This window comes from Balaenoptera musculus, chromosome 1 (assembly GCF_009873245.2).
Source record: "Balaenoptera musculus isolate JJ_BM4_2016_0621 chromosome 1, mBalMus1.pri.v3, whole genome shotgun sequence".
Classification (NCBI taxonomy): domain Eukaryota; kingdom Metazoa; phylum Chordata; class Mammalia; order Artiodactyla; family Balaenopteridae; genus Balaenoptera; species Balaenoptera musculus.
Genome location: NC_045785.1, coordinates 54,183,585 through 54,200,473, shown reverse-complemented (window position 1 = coordinate 54,200,473; position 16,889 = coordinate 54,183,585). Strand labels below are relative to the sequence as shown.

Here is a 16,889-nt window from a genome sequence, read left to right as displayed (position 1 = left end):
ATATCTGCATGCCATGAATTCTTTATTTTATTTATTTATTTATTTAATTTATTTGGTTGCGTTGCATCTTAGTTGTGGCAGGTGGGCTCCTTAGTTGCGGCCCGCTGGCTCCTTAGTTGTGGCCCACCAGCTCCTTAGTTGTGGCACGCAAACTCTTGGTTGTGGCATGCATGTGGGATCTAGTTCCCGGACCAGGGATCGAACCCGGGCCCCTGCATTGGGAGTGCGGAGTCTTAACCACTGTGCCACCAGGGAAGTCCCGCCATGAGTTCTTCAAATTGGGGTTTATTTATAGTTATTGAAGATAATATTATGAATACACTGGACCCATACTGTGTACTAGCTTCAGTAGCAATATGGAAAAAAGAAAGACTAACATTTATTAAATGACTATTTGGGCTAGGTACTGATTACATTATTTTATATAATCCTGTAAGGCAAATATCATCAGTCCCATTTTATAACCGAGGCTTAGGGGTACCAAGTACCTTGTTTATGATCACACAGCTAAGTAGGTGATAGAGCTGGTGCTGGACATTAATTCCTAATCTTGTTCTCTGTTACAATACCAGGCCCTGCAAAAAGTTTCATCAGTTGATCACAGCTGGTAGGAGAATTATGTTGAGAAAGATTCTGAGGCCAAATCTAAGAGCCAACAAAAAGAAATACTTTGACCAATGTTTACATATATATATGTATTTATCTCTACACTGCCATGCTAGTTCTTGAGATAAATATCTCAAAAACAAATGAAAGTCAATTTAAATACAATGATGTAATTTACAAGTAGTATTTTGAAAGGATCTTTATTTCTTATATGAATCATATTTTTTTTCTAAAACATGACACTTCCCTAATAATCTTTTCTACTCTATCTCTGTCTAGTGAATAAACTGTTATCAATATGGCCCCAATCTACCTTCCCATAATTCTACATCTCTGACTTGTTTGTTGGTGTGGTTTTTTTCTGTCTAGCATGCTTACACAACCCATTAAAATTACCCATATTTCAAATTACAGCTTCCTAGTAAAATAGAATGCTTCTATTATTAGGAATGCCTACACAGAGACAAGTGTGTCAGAGATAATGTAGAAAAAATAAATGTACTATATTATAGGGCATAAAATTTTTAAATTTTTAGTTAAACATTTAATAGAGATGGTATAATATAGTGGTTATTGTTAGAGACCATGGAGTCAACCATGCACTACCTAACTAAATGTATGTTCTGGAGAAAATTACTTAAACTCTGTGAAATTTCATTTTCTTCATCTCAGTAGCATCAGATTCTTGGGTATTTATTAGAATTTGCTTTGCAATCCAGTATCTGGTATTTATTTATTTTTAAATGTTCTGTATGTGCTTGAAAAGAAAGTGTTTTCTGTAACAACTGAATTCAGAGTTCTATCATTAGCTCAAGCATATAAATTGTGTTGTTCAGAATGTCTATAGCTACACACATCTGTATCATTGCTGGGAGAAGTGAGTTAAAATTTAATACCATAATGGTAGGGTTGGCAGTACTTCTCTGCATTTTTACTTTCTGTATTTTAAGGCCATGTTTTTAGGTGCGTATAAATTCAGAATTGTTAGAGCTACCTGGGGAATTTATCTTTTTGTTGCTATGTAGAGATTCTCTTTTGTGCCTATGCATATTTGCTTTAAAGTCTATCTTAACTGATATTAATAGTCTACATCAACTTTCTTTTGGTAAGAATTGGAGTGGAATAACTTTTCACTCCTTTACTTTAAACCTTTCTATGATATTTTATTATGTTTTAGGTGTTTCTCTTATAAATATACATGCAAAGTTTTGTTTTATTAATTCAATATGAATTTCTGTTTTTTTACTGACAAATTTAGTTGATTTATATTAATTGCAGTTTTTGATATTTATTGTCATCATCTCATTTCCTGCTTTATAGTTACCTAAGCTTTTCTTTGTTCCTTCTCCTTGCCTCAATCTTTTTCTGCTCTCTATTGCTTTGCTTAAGTTTTCTGTATTCTTTTTCTTCCCTTGCTGTTGCTTTGGAAGTTATATATTCAGTTCTCCTTTACTGGTTACCTATACATTTTATTGAAATTTTTATTGTGAAATATTTTATATATACAAAAGAATATATGTAATGTACATATACATCATAAAAAACAATAAAGTGAACAACTGTATAACCAACACACAGGTTAAAAAAAAAAATGTCAACAACTCAATTGAAGCATTCAATGAACCATCTCCTACGATCTTTGCCAGAGATAATTACAATCCTGAGTTTTTAAAACCGTATTTACATTGTTCTTTTAAAAATACTTTTATTGTGTATATTACACACACAACACCCACGAACACACACGCATTTTACATGTTTATGAACTTAAGCAGAATCATACTGTATGTATTCTTTTGCAACTTGCTCTTTTCCCCTCTACATTATGCATTACATTTGTGAGATTTATCTGGGTTGATATGCACCTTTCTAATTCATTCACTTTATACTCTTAAGTTTTCCTGATCAATCTGACTAGAGGTTTATCAATTTTACTGATTTTCTCCAAGAACCATCTTTTAGTTTCATTGATTTTCTGTATTGTTTTTTATTTGTTTAGATCCTTATTACTTCCTTTTTGGTTTATTTTTGGTTTAATTTGCTCTTTTTTTTCCTAGTTGAAGTCATTGGTTTGAAATCTTTCTTCTTTTTTAATATAGATGTTTTAGTGCTATAAATTTTCCTTTGAGTATGGCTTTAGCAGCATCCCACAGATTTTGATATGCTGTATTTTCAATTTTATATAGTTGAAAACACTTCCTAATTTCTTTTTTGATGTCTTCTTTGACCCATGGGTTATTTAGAAGTTTAGTCTCCCAGTGGTTGCAGATTTTCTACATGTCCTTTTGTTACTGATTTCTAATTTAATTCCATTGTGGTTACTTTGTATGACTTGAATATTTTTAAATATATGAAGACATTTATTGCTGAGAATATGGTCTCTATCATAGTAAATGTTCTATGTACACTTGAAAACAATGTGTATTCTGCTGTTGTTGGGTGGAGCATTCTATAAATGTTAATTAGATCAGATAGGTTGATAGTGTTTTTCAAGTCTTCTGTATATTTGCTGATTTTCTTTCTAGTTATTCTATCAATTTTGATAGAAGGATATTGAAATCTCTGATAAAAATTGTAGACTTATTTACTTCTTGCAGTTCAATCAGGTTTTTCTTCATATATTCTGATGCTTAGTTACTAGGTTCATAAACTTAGGATTTCTAACTTCTTAATGAATTGACCCCTTTATCTTTATAAGATAATTTTCTTTACCCCTGGTAATAGTTTTGTTCTGAAATCTACTTTTATATTAATATAGGCCCTCCAGCTTTTTCTTTTTTAATGGCCATGCCATGTGGCATGCAGGATCTTAGTTCCCCAACCAGAGGTTGAACCCGTGCCTCCTGCAGTGGAAGCATGGAGTCTTAACCACTGGACAGCCAGGGAAGTCCCAGCCCCTCCAGCTTTTCACTAGTATTAGGATAGAATAACTTTTCCTATTCTTGTACTTTTAACCTATTTATATCTTTATATTCAAAGTGGGTTTTTTGTAGGCAGCATATAGTTAGGTTTGCTTTTTTACCCAATTTGGTAACCTACACCTTTTAACTGGGAGTTTTTATACCATTTACATTTAATGTGATTATTTATAATGATTAAGTTTAAATCTACCAGCTTGCTACTTGTTTGATCTTTCTTTGTTCTCCTTTTCCCCCTTTGCTGCCTTCTTTTGGATTGGTGTTTTTTATGATTAAATCTTTTTTATTACCTTATTAGTTATAATTTCCTCTTTATTTTAGTGTTTGATTTAGAATGTATAGTGTTCATCTTTAATTTATAACAGTTTATATTCAAGTTACACTCATATTTAGTATAAGCACCTTATATTAGTATATTTCCATCGCTCCCCTCCCAGCCTTTGTGCTGATGTCATACATTTCACTTTTATATGTTATACACCCCATACCACATTGTTACTATTTTTATTTATATTTTAATGGGATTTAAATAAGAAAAAAAGTATATTTACTCACATAGTTATCATTTCTGATGCTCTTTATTTCTCTGTTGAGTAGGTCCATATTCCTATCTAGTATGATTTTCCTTTTCCCTAAAGGACATTTCTTTAACATTTCTTGTGGTGCAAGTCTGCTCGTGATGAATTCTTTCAGATTTTCTGTTTGAAATAGTCCTTATTTCACCTTCATTTTTAAAAAACAGCTTTTTTGAGGTATAATTCACATACATAATTCACGCATTTAAAGTGTAAATTCAGGACTTCCCTGGTAGCACAGTGATTAAGAATCTGCCTGCCAATGCAGGGGACATGGGTTCGATCCCTGGTCTGGGAAGATCCCACCTGCTGCGGAGCAACTAAGCCTGTATGCCACAACTACTGAGCCTGTGTGCCACAACTACTGAGCCTGTGCTCTAGGGCCCGCGAGCCACAACTACTGAGCCCACGTGCTGCAACTACTGAAGCCCATGCACCTAGAGCCTGTGCTCCACAGCAAGAGAAGCGACTGCAATGAGAAGCCTGTGCACCACAATGAAGAACAGCCCCTGCTCGCCGCAACTAGAGAAAAACCTGCACGCAGCAATGAAGACCCAATGCAGCCAAAAATAAATAAAATTAAATCTTAAAAAAAAAAAGTGTACAGTTCAACAGTTTTTAGTATCTTCACAATTATGTGCAACTATTACCACAGTCAAATTTATAGTATTTTCATCACCTGAAGAAGAACCCTGATATTCTTTTTTTTTTTTTTCCTTTTTTGGCTGCACTGCACAGCTTGTGGAATCTCAGTTCCCTGACCAGGGACTGAACCTGGGCCATGGCAGTGAAAGCCCAGAAGCCTAACCACTAGACCACCAGGGACTCACCAAACCTGGTATTCTTTAGCTGTCACTCCCCAGCCCTCTGTTTCCCCCTCCCCAAGCCTTAAGTAACCACAACACTTTTCTGTCTCTATAGATTTCCTTATTCTAGACTTTAATATGAATGGGATCATGTAGTATGTAGTCTTTTGTAACTGGCTTTTTTCACTTAGCATAGTATTTTCAAGGTTCATCTATAATGCAGCATGTATTAGTATGTTATTTCTTTTCATGGCAGAGTAATATTCCATTGTATGGATACACTATATCTTGTTTATTCATCCATTGGTGGACATTTGGATTGTTTCCACCTTTTGGCTATTATGAATGTTCACCTTCATTTCTGAAAGATATTTTCCCTGTTTATAGAATAGTAGTTTGATAGTTTTTTCTTTCAGTACTTTATAGATGTTTTTCTGCCGGCTTCTTGATTACATTTGCTCTGATGAGAAAATCTGCAGTTATTTTTATCTTCATCCTCTAAGTAATGTGACTTTTTTCTCTAGCTGCTTTTAAGATTGTCTCTTTATCACTGATTTTGAGTAATTTATTATAATCTGCCTCGATGTAGTTTATATTTATATGCTTAGGATTTGTTGAAGTTCTTGGATTTGTGGGTTTATAGTTTTCATCAAATCTGGAAATTTTTTAGCCAGTATTTCTTCAAATATTTTTTCTATCTCTCCCTTTTTTAGAAATTCCAGTTACAAATATACTAGGTCACTTGAAGTTGTTACACAACTTATTGATATTCTTTCCTTCCTTCTTTCCTTCCTGACCACTCTCTCACTCTCTCTCTTTCTTTCAAGTATTTTTTCTGTTTACTGTTGGATAATTTCTATTGCTGTGTCTTCAAGTTCACTGATGATTTCTTCAGCAATGCCTAATCTGATATTAATCTCATCCAATACAATTTTCATTTCAAATATTGCAGTTTTTAATCTCTAGAAGTTTGATTTTTTTTAGTACCTTTAATGTCTCTACTTAAAATGTTTAACATTTTCTCTAGCCTTTTGAATATATGAAATGCAGTTATAATAACTCTTTTAATGTTCTTATCTAATAATTCTAACATCTATGTTAGTTCTGGGTTGGTTTTGGTTGATTGATTTTTCCTCATTCTGACACACGTGTAAACTTTAAACATGCATATTTGGCTTAATAATGTCAAAATTAATCAGTATCTCTAACTCCCTTTCAAATAATAAAGGGACCATAGACCACTTTTAGTCGTTCTCTTCCATTGCACATGTGATTGTCATGTATTTTTTGTTCCATTTTGATTGTAAATTAGCAGTATTATTTTTGTTTTGTATCATCAGTTCCTCTTCACTGTTACCCACATATTTACCAGTTTCTTTGTCCCTCATTGTTTTTTTGAATTTCCCTTAAAGTTTTGGGTTTGATTTTTCTTCTTTTTTGTAATATGTATTAAATAATTCTTTAAATGAGGATTTATTTGAAATATATTGTCAAAGTCTTTGTCTAATGATAATATCTCTACTATGTTCTCATTTAAAAATCATAATTTAGCTGATTATAGAATTCTGCATTCACAGATACTTTTCCTTGATCTTTTGAATATATTATTCAATTTCTTCTGGCTTCTCTTTATGCTGTTGAGAAGTCTGTTTTCAGCTTAGTTATTTTTCCTTTGTGAATAACTTATGTTTCTTTCTGGCTATTCTGAAGATATTTCTGTTTATCTTTGGTGTTCTGTGGTTTCTTACACTGTGCTAATTGTGTCTTTAATTTCATTTATCCTGTTTGAGACTCATTGTGTCTTGAGTGCATCAATTCTGAAAAATTCTTGTCTATTGTATTTTTAAAGTTATTAAAAAATTGAGATATAATTCTCATACCATGAAATTCACCATTTTAAAATGTATATACAATTCAGTGATTTTTAGTATGTTCACAAAGTTGTGCAACCATCACCACTTTCTAATTCCAGAACATTTTTATTGCCTGGAAATGAAACCCCATATCCATTAGCAATCACTCTCCATTCCTTTCTCTCTCTCCAGCCCTGGCATCTGGTAATTTACTTTTTGTCCCTGTGGACTTGCCTATGTGCCTATTCTAGACATTCCTTATAATTGTAATCATATAATATGTGGCATTTTGTGTCTGGCTTCTTTCACTTTGCGTAATGTTTTAAATGTTCACCCATGTTATAACATGTATCAGAACTTCATTCCTTTTTGTGGAAAAATAATATTCCCATGTATGGATATAACACATTTTGTTCATTCATCAGTTGATGGCATTTGAGTTGTTTCCACTTTTTGGCTATAATGAATAATACTGCTATGGATATCCATGTACAAGTTTTTCTGCAGACATATGGTAACTATGTTTAACTTTCTGAAGAATTGCCAAACTGTTTTCCAAAGTGGTTGCACTATTTCAGTAGCCATAATCTCTTGAATATTGCCTTTCTCCTATACTACCCTCTCCCTTCTTATGGAACTCTCATCAGAGATATGTTGGAGTTTTTAATTTTATATTCCATGTCTCTGCATTTTCCCAGTTTTTAGCTCTTTGTGCTTCATTCCTCAGATCTGTCTTCCAGTTCATTAATTCTTTTATTCAACTGGTTTAATCTTTCATTCAACCCATTTCTTGAGTTTTCACTTTAAAGAGTTTAATTTTTTATTTCTGAAAGTACTAACATTTTAAAAAAAAGTTGTATAGTTTTATTTTCCTCCTTAATCAATTTATTCTTTTTCATAGTACCTTCTTTTTGATGGCTTTATTCCTTTTTCCATATTCTCTTTCATAATGTTGTTTTATTTCAAGTTCTTGGATGTGGACTCTTGCTCAATGTGGATTGTTTTCTCACATATTTTGTTGTGAGATTATCTTTATTGAGGCTTTTTTTGCTTTTGCTTCTACAGTTGCTTCAGAGAGATCACCAATCATAGCTCAGTCATTGTGTTAACTTCTCAATTTGAGGCTTCCTAAATCATGCATATTATATTCATTTTATCCCCAAGTTTATGAGAGGCACAGGCCTGAAATTCTGAATTTAGGGGGAAGGGTTTTTCCTCCAACTTAAAGCTGAAAAGAGATAGACAACCTCCTTTCTCACCTTGTCCTGGTAAACATATTTATTTTCTAGTTCATCTCTTACCAGAAAGAGCTGCCATTTGAGGGTCTTGGCTTTATCTAAGGATTCTTAGTTCCTCATACACACCCAAATCCTCATTTCTTTTTTCCTGCATGAATATTAAATATTTTTAATATTAAAATTAAAAACTGCATGAATATTGGTCCCAGTAACCCTTTAGGTTACTGGGACCAATTTTTCTCCAAGGCAATTAAAGCTCCACCCTACCTTACCTCTTCATTTTGGGCACCTAGGATGGATGGAATTTTTCCTCCCTCCCCTCCTTCCTTCTCAGTCATACTTTAAAAATCATGTTTATTTTATTTTTTCTAGCATTTCTATGTCTTTGTACTGGATGGTTAATTTTGGGTATCTTAGATCATTGTATTTTCAGAAGTCTCAGTTTCCTCACCATTAATGTGGGGAAAGTAATTTATTTACTTAAGAGCATTTTTAGAATTAAATGAGATAATAATGTATATAAAGTGCTAAGGTTAGTGCCTGATATGTAAGTGCTCAATAAAAATATTAGTTATGGGCTTCCCTGGTGGCGCAGTGGTTGAGAATCTGCCTGCCAATGCAGGGGACACGGGTTCGAGCCCTGGTCTGGGAAGATCCCACATGCCGCGGAGCAACTGGGCCCGTGAGCCACAATTACTGAGCCTGTGCGTCTGGAGCCTGTGCTCCGCAACAAGAGAGGCCGCGATAGTGAGAGGCCCGCGCACCGCGATGAAGAGTGGCCCCCGCTTGCCACAACTAGAGAAAGCCCTCACGCAGAAACGAAGACCCAACACAGCCATAAATAAATAAATAATAAATAAATTATTTTAAAAAAAGTATTTAATTAAAAAAAAAAATATTAGTTATTACAATTTTTAATTAATACTGATTGAGAAGCCCTAGATAAGAATGCAAATCCACATAAGGAAAATTACTAAAATGAATTTAAAAATTAATATTTTGGCTTCCTCTTAGGATGTAATGTTGCTTCATTTAAAAGTTTGCTCCCTCCCTCTTTTCCGGTTATTGCGGCGCGAGGCACTATGAACTGCAGAGTCTCCCGAGACACCCTCTACGGAGGCGGTGCGGGAAGTCCTGCATGGTAACCAGCGCAAGCGCCAGAAGTTTTTGGAGATGGTGGAGCTTCAGATCGGCCTGAAGAACTATGACCCTCAGAAGGACAAACGCTTCTCGGGCACTGCCAGGCTTAAGTCCACTCCCCTCCCCAAGTTCTCCGTATGGGTTCTGGGGGACCAGCAGCATTGTGATGAGGTCAAGCCTGTGAATATCCACCACATGGACATAGAGACTCTGAAGAAACTCAACAAGAATAAGAAACTGGTCAAGAAGCTGGCCAAGAAGTATGATGCCTTTTTGGCTTCATAGTCTCTGATCAAGCAGATCCCACAAATCCTGGGCCCAGATCTGAATAAGGCTGGCAAGTTCCCTTCCTTGCTGACCCACAATGAGAGCATGGTGGCCAAAGTTGATGAAGTGAAGTCCACAATCAAGTTCCAGATGAAGAAGGTGCTGTGTCTGGCAGTGGCTGTTGGCCACCTGAAGATGACAGATGATGAGCTTGTGTAGAACATCCACTTAGCTGTCAACTTCCTGGTGTCGTTGCTCAAGAAAACTTGGCAGAATGGCGGGGCTTTGTACATTAAGAGCGCCATGGGCAAGCCCCAGCGCCTGTACTAAGGCACAGCTTAATAAACCATACTCCCACCATTAAAATGTGAACATCCAAAACTTATTGCTTGAATATATACGATTTTGTATTATATATCCTTGAGTGCCTCACCTCATTTGTATCCTACTCTACTTAGCATGTGGGTGGTCAGGGAACAGTCTTTATTGATATTTGATGCCTGATTCAATTGGTATGTGTATTTTTTTCACTTTACAGATGCATTTCAATCCATCATAAGGTGGCTTATATTATAAACATGTTTATAGTTTCTCTATTAAAATACTTACATTAAGCTGACATAAAATTAGATAATTTGAAATTCATTTTATTGAGAAAAAAATTAATCTCTCAGTCTTGTTCTAAAATATTTATTTTCCACAAAATATGCACTTTGAAAAACATTGCATAGGTTATTAACAGTCTATCTGGTTTGATTATTTCCACTTAGGAATATAATTCATTGAAAAGAAAGGCATATCTGATTAAAATGCTGTGTGGAAGTGACGTTTTTCATGTTCTTAAAAGAGAGGAATGATGGAAGAATAAATAATAATTTTTTTTTTTAAATTACCAACATTGCCTTTAAAAGAGGCAAACTCAGAGTTCACAGTAAAACTGTTCATATATAAAATTAGAAAGATGGTTGGATTTTGTTTTTAATAATCCCAGAAGTTTGTATTTTCTGAATTTAAGTTTACTTTTCTAGATTTGAGGAATTAACATAATTAAACTCTACCTTCCTCTGTGCAGGTGATTACCAGGCCTCTCCCTGGTCCTACCCCAGATAACATCATGCTTGAAACTTTCAGACCATCTCAAATTCATTTCCACTCTGTAATTTATCCATTGAAGTATTGCTTGAAACTGATGTGGAAAGATCAAAAGCTTTGAAATCGGAAATGTGTGGATTCAATCTTGCCTCTGCCACTTTGCTTGTGGATTAACCTTGGGTGAGTTAATTAGTCTTAATTTCCTCATCTTTTAAAGGAACATAGATAACACATATCAATATAATAGTGCTTTTATAAGATTGACGTGAAACAATGTATAAAAAACAACTGGCAAGCTGTCTAGCACAGCAGTGATGCTTACTTAATAAAAACAAATTCCACTTCTTGTTCTTTTTACTCAACTCTTCTACCTGAGAGCAAACAATGAGTTTCAGACACATCATCTCCCTGAATGCAGAATCTCACTTTCACAGCAGCAACAAAAATTGGACAGGCATTGGTGTCCCCACATAATTTCCATCAGCTCCCTCAAATAAACCACTGATCTAAGCGGCAGTATGATCACTTGCTATGTCATCACAACCAAGACAAGTTTCCTACTTTCTCCTTCCAACTAGAATGCCATCCTTGGGCTCCCTCCTATGGAGAAAATCTGACCTCAAGACTTGTTGTCTTCTCCTTGTTTCCCTGAACTGCCCTAAGATTTCTTTATCGAGAATTGATGGCAAAGACCCATCTTCAGTTGAAGCAAGGTGGACTTTGGTGAATTGTGTGCATTCCAAGCTTGTACTTCCAAGCTTGGGAGATGGTATTTCTTTTTTTTTTTTAATCAGTCATCAATTTTATACATATCATTGTATACATGTCAATCCCAATCTCCCAATTCAGCACACCACCATCCCCACCCCACCGCGATTTTCCCCCCTTGGTGTCCATACGTTTGTTCTCTACATCTGTGTCTCAACTTCTGCCCTGCAAACCGGTTCATCTGTACCATTTTTCTAGGTTCCACATACATGTGTTAATATACGATATTTGTTTTTCTCTTTCTGACTTACTTCACTCTGTATGACAGTCTCTAGATCCATCCACGTCTCAACAAATGACTCAATTTCGTTCCTTTTTATGGCTGAGTAATATTCCATTGTATATATGTACCACATCTTCTTTATCCATTCATCTGTCAATGAGCATTTAGGTTGCTTCCATGACCTGGCTATTGTAAACAGTGCTGCAATGAACATTGGGGTGCATGTGTCTTTTTGAATTATGGTTTTCTCTGGGTATATGCCCAGTAGTGGGATTGCTGGATCATATGGTAATTCTATTTTTAGTTTTTTAAGGAAACTCCATATTGTTCTCCCTAGTGGCTGTATCAATTTACATTCCCACCAACAGTGCAAGAGGGTTCCCTTTTCTCCACACCCTCTCCAGCATTTGTTGTTTGTAGATTTTCTGATGATGCCCATTGTAACTGGTGTGAGGTGATACCTCATTGTAGTTTTGATTTGCATTTCTCTAATAATTAATGATGTTGAGCATCTTTTCATGTGCTTCGTGGCCGTCTGTATGTCTTCTTTGGAGAAATGTCTATTTAGGTCTTCTGCCCATTTTTGGATTGGGTTGTTTGTTTCTTTAATATTGAGCTGCATGAGCTGTTTATATATTTTGGAGATTAATCCTTTGTCCGTTGATTCGTTTGCAAATATTCTCTCCCATTCTGAGGGTTGTCTTTTCGTCTTGTTTATGGTTTCCTATGCTGTGCAAAAGCTTTTAAGTTTCATTAGGTCCCATTTGTTTATTTTTGTTTTTATTTCCATTACTCTAGGAGGTGGATCAAAAAAGATCTTGCTGTGATTTATGTCAAAGAGTGTTCTTCCTATGTTTTCCTCTAAGAGTTTTATAGTGTCCGGTCTTACATTTAGTCCTCTAATCCATTTTGAGTTTATTTTTGTATATGGTGTTAGGGAGTGTTCTAAATTTCATTCTTTTACATGTAGCTGTCCAGTTTTCCTAGCACCACTTATTGAAGAGACTGTCTTTTCTCCACTGTATATCTTTGCCTCCTTTGTCATAGATTAGTTGACCATAGGTGCGTGGGTTTATCTCTGGGCTTTCTATCTTGTTCCATTGATCTATGTTTCTGTTTTTGTGCCAGTACCATATTGTCTTGATTACTGTAGCTTTGTAGTATAGTCTGAAGTCAGGGAGTCTGATTCCTCCAGCTCCGTTTTTTTCCCTCAAGACTGCTTTGGCTATTCGGGATCTTTTGTGTCTCCATACAAATTTTAAGATGATTTTTTCTAGTTCCGTAAAAAATGCCATTGGTAATTTGATAGGGATTACATTGAATCTGTAGATTGCTTTGGGTAGTATAGTCATTTTCACAATATTGATTCTTCCAATCCAAGAACATGGTATATATCTTTCACAATATTGATTCTTCCAATCCAAGAACATGGTATATCTCTCCATCTGTTGGTATCATCTTTAATTTCTTTCATCAGTGTCTTATAGTTTTCTGCATACAGGTCTTTTGTCTCCCTAGGTAGGTTTATTCCTAGATATTTTATTCTTTTTGTTGCAATGGTAAATGGGAGTGTTTCCATAATTTCTCTTTCAGATTTTTCATCGTTAGTGTATAGGAATGCAAGAGATTTCTGTACATTAACTTTGTATCCTGCAACTTTACCAAATTCATTGATCAGGTCTAGTAGTTTTCTGGTGGCATTTTTAGGATTCTCTATGTATAGTATCATGTCATCTGCAAACAGTGACAGTTTTACTTCTTCTTTTCCAATTTGTATTCCTTTTATTTCTTTTTCTTCTCTGATTGCTGTGGCTAGGACTTCCAAAACTATGTTGAATAATAGTGGTGAGAGTGGACATCCTTGTCTTGTTCCTGATCTTAGAGGAAATGCTTTCAGTTTTTCACCGTTGACAATGATGTTTGCTGTGGGTTTGTCATATACGGCCTTTATTATGTTGAGGTAGGTTCCCTCTATGCCCACTTTCTGGAGAGTTTTTATCATAAATGGGTGTTGAATTTTGTCAAAAGCTTTTTCTGCATCGATTGAGATGATCATATGATTTTTATTCTTCAATTTGTTAATATGGTGTATCACATTGATTGATTTGCGTATATTGAAGAATCCTTGCATCCCTGGGATAAATCCCACTTGATCGTGGTGTATGTGTTGCATCCCTGGGATAAATCCCACTTGATCGTGTTAATGTGTTGTTGGATTCTGTTTGCTAGTATTTTGTTGAGGATTTTTGCATCTATATTCATCAGTGATATTGGTCTGTAATTTTCTTTTTTTGTAGTATCTTTGTCTGGTTTTGGTATCAGGGTGATGGTGGCCTCATAGAATGAGTTTGGGAGTGTTCCTTCCTCTGCAATTTTTTGGAAGAGTTTGAGAAGGATGGGTGTTAGCTCTTCTCTAAATGTTTGATAGAATTCACCTGTGAAGCCATCTGGTCCTGGACTTTTGTTTGTTGGAAGATTTTTAATCACAGTTTCAATTTCATTACTTGTGATTGGTCTGTTCATATTTTCTGTTTCTTCCTGGTTCAGTCTTGGAAGGTTATACCTTTCTAAAAATTTGTCCATTTCTTCCAGGTTGTCCATTTTATTGGCATAGAGTTGCTTATAGTAGTCTCTTAGGATGCTTTGTATTTCTGCAGTGTCTGTTGTAACTTCTCCTTTTTAATTTCTAATTTTATTGATTTGAGTCCTCTCCCTCTTTTTCTTGATGAGTCTGGCTAATGGCTTATCAATTTTGTTTATCTTCTCAAAGAACCAGCTTTTAGTTTTATTGATCTTTGCTATTGTTTTCTTTGTTTCTATTTCATTTATTTCTGCTCTGATCTTTATGATTTCTTTCCTTCTGCTACCTTTGGGTTTTGTTTGCTCTTCTTTCTCTAGTTCCTTTAGGTGTAAGGTTAGATTGTTTACTTGAGATTTTTCTTGTTTAGGTAGGCTTGTATAGCTATAAACTTCCCTCTTAGAACTGCTTTCGCTGCATCCCATAGGTTTTGGATTGTCGTGTTTTCATTGTCATTTGTCTGTAGGTATTTTTTGATTTCCTCTTTGATTTCTTCAGTGATCTCTTGGTTTTTTAGTAACATATTGTTTAGCCTCCATGTGTTTGTGCTTTTCATGTTTTTTTCCCTGTAATTCATTTCTAATCTCATAGTGTTGTGGTCAGAAAAGATGCTTGATATGATTTCAATTTTCTTAAATTTACTGAGGCTTGATTTGTGACCCAAGTTGTGATCTATCCTGGAGAATGTTCCGTGCGCACTTGAGAAGAAGGTGTAATCTGCTGTTTTTGGATGGAATGTCCTATAAATATCAATCAAATATATCTGGTCTATTGTGTCATTTAAAGCTTCTGTTTCCTTATTTATTTTCATTTTGGATGATCTGTCCATTGGTGTAAGTGAGGTGTTAAAGTCCCCCACTATTATTGTGTTACTGTCGATTTCCTCTTTTAGAGCTGTTAGCAGTTGCCTTATGTATTGAGGTGCTCCTATGTTGGGTGCATATATATTTATAATTGTTATATCTTCTTCTTGGATTGATCCCTTGATCATTATGTAGTGTCCTTCCTTGTCTCTTGTAACATTCTTTATTTTAAAGTCTATTTTATCTGATACGAGTATAGCTACTCCAGCTTTCTTTTGATTTCCATTTGCATGGAATATCTTTTTCCATCCCCTCACTTTCAGTCTGTATGTGTCCCTAGGTCTGAAGTGGGTCTCTTGTAGACAGCATATATATGGGTCTTGTTTTTGTATCCATTCAGCAAGCCTGTGTCTTCTGGTTGGAGCATTTAATCCATTCACGTTTAAGGTAATTATCGATATGTATGTTCCTATGACCATTTTCTTGATTGTTTTGGGTTTGTTTTTGTAGGTCCTTCTCTTCTCTTGTGTTTCTTGTCTAGAGAAGTTCCTTTAGCATTTGTTGTAGAGCTGGTTTGGTGGTGCTGAATTCTCTTAGCTTTTGCTTGTCTGTAAAGCTTTTGATTTCTCCATCAAATCTAAATGAGATCCTTGCGGGGTAGAGTAATCTTGGTTGTAGATTCTTCCCTTTCATCACTTTAAGTATATCATGCCACTCCCTTCTGGCTTGCAGAGTTTCTGCTGAGAAATCAGCTGTTAACCTTATGGGAGTTCCCTTGTATGTTATTTGTCGTTTTTCCCTTGCTGCTTTCAATAATTTTTCTTTGTCTTTAATTTTTGTCAATTTGATTACTATGTGTCTTGGCGTGTTTCTCCTTGGGTTTATCCTGTATGGGACTCTCTGCGCTTCGTGGACTTGGCTGGCTATTTCCTTCCCCATGTTAGGGAAGTTATTGACTATAATCTCTTCAAATATTTTCTCTGGTCCTTTCTCTCTCTCTTCTCCTTCTGGGACCCCTATAATGTGAATGTTGTTGTGTTTAATGTTGTCCCAGAGGTCTCTTAGGCTGTCTTCATTTCTTTTCATTCTTTTTTCTTTAGTCTGTTCTGCAGCAGTGAATTCCACCATTCTGTCTTCCAGGTCACTTATCCGTTCTTCTGCCTCAGTTATTCTGCTATTGATTCCTTCTAGTGTAGTTTTCATTTCAGTTATTGTTCATCTCTGTTTGTTTGTTCTTTAATTCTTCTAGGTCTTTGTTAAACATTTCTTGCATCTTCTCGATCTTTGCCTCCATTTTTTTTCCGAGGTCTTGGATCATCTTCACTATCATTATTCTGAATTCTTTTTCTGGAAGGTTGCCTATCTCCACTTCATTTAGTTGTTTTTCTGGGGTTTTATCTTGTTCCTTCATCTGGTATATAGCCCTCTGCCTTTTCATCTTTCCTATGTTTCTGTGAATGTGGTTTTTGTTCCACAGGCTGCAGGATTGTAGTTTTTCTTGCTTCTGCTGGCTGCCCTCTGGTGTTTGAGGCTATCTAAGAGACTTGATGGGAGGCTCTGGTGGTGGGTAGAGCTGACTGTTGCTGTGGTGGTCAGAACTCAGTAAAACTTTAATCCACTTGACTGTTGACGGGTGGGGCTGGGTTCCCTCCCTGTTGGTTGTTTTGCCTGAGGCAACCCAACACTGGAGCCTACCTGGGCTCTTTGGTGGGGCTAATGACAGACTCTGGGAGGGCTCATGCCAAGGAGTAATTCCCATAACTTCTGCTGCCAGTGTCCTTGTCCCCACGGTGAAACAGAGCCACCCCCCGCCTTCCAACACTAGCAGGTAGGTCTGGTTCAGTCTCCCCCGGGGTCACTGTTCCTTCCCCTGTGTGCCAATGCGCACACTATTTTGTGTGCGCCCTCCAAGAGTGGGGTCTCTGTTTCCCCCAGTCCTGTCGGAGTCCTGCAATCAATTCCCACTAGGCTTCAAAATCTGATTCTCTATGAATTCCTCCTCCCGTTGCCAGACCCCCAGGT

At 35.9% G+C, this 16,889-nt stretch overlaps 1 pseudogene; it reads left to right on the top strand.

The window, feature by feature from the left end:
• Positions 1–9,078: 9,078 nt before the first annotated feature.
• On the top strand, positions 9,079–9,733 carry LOC118896304 (annotated as a pseudogene).
• Positions 9,734–16,889: the final 7,156 nt, after the last annotated feature.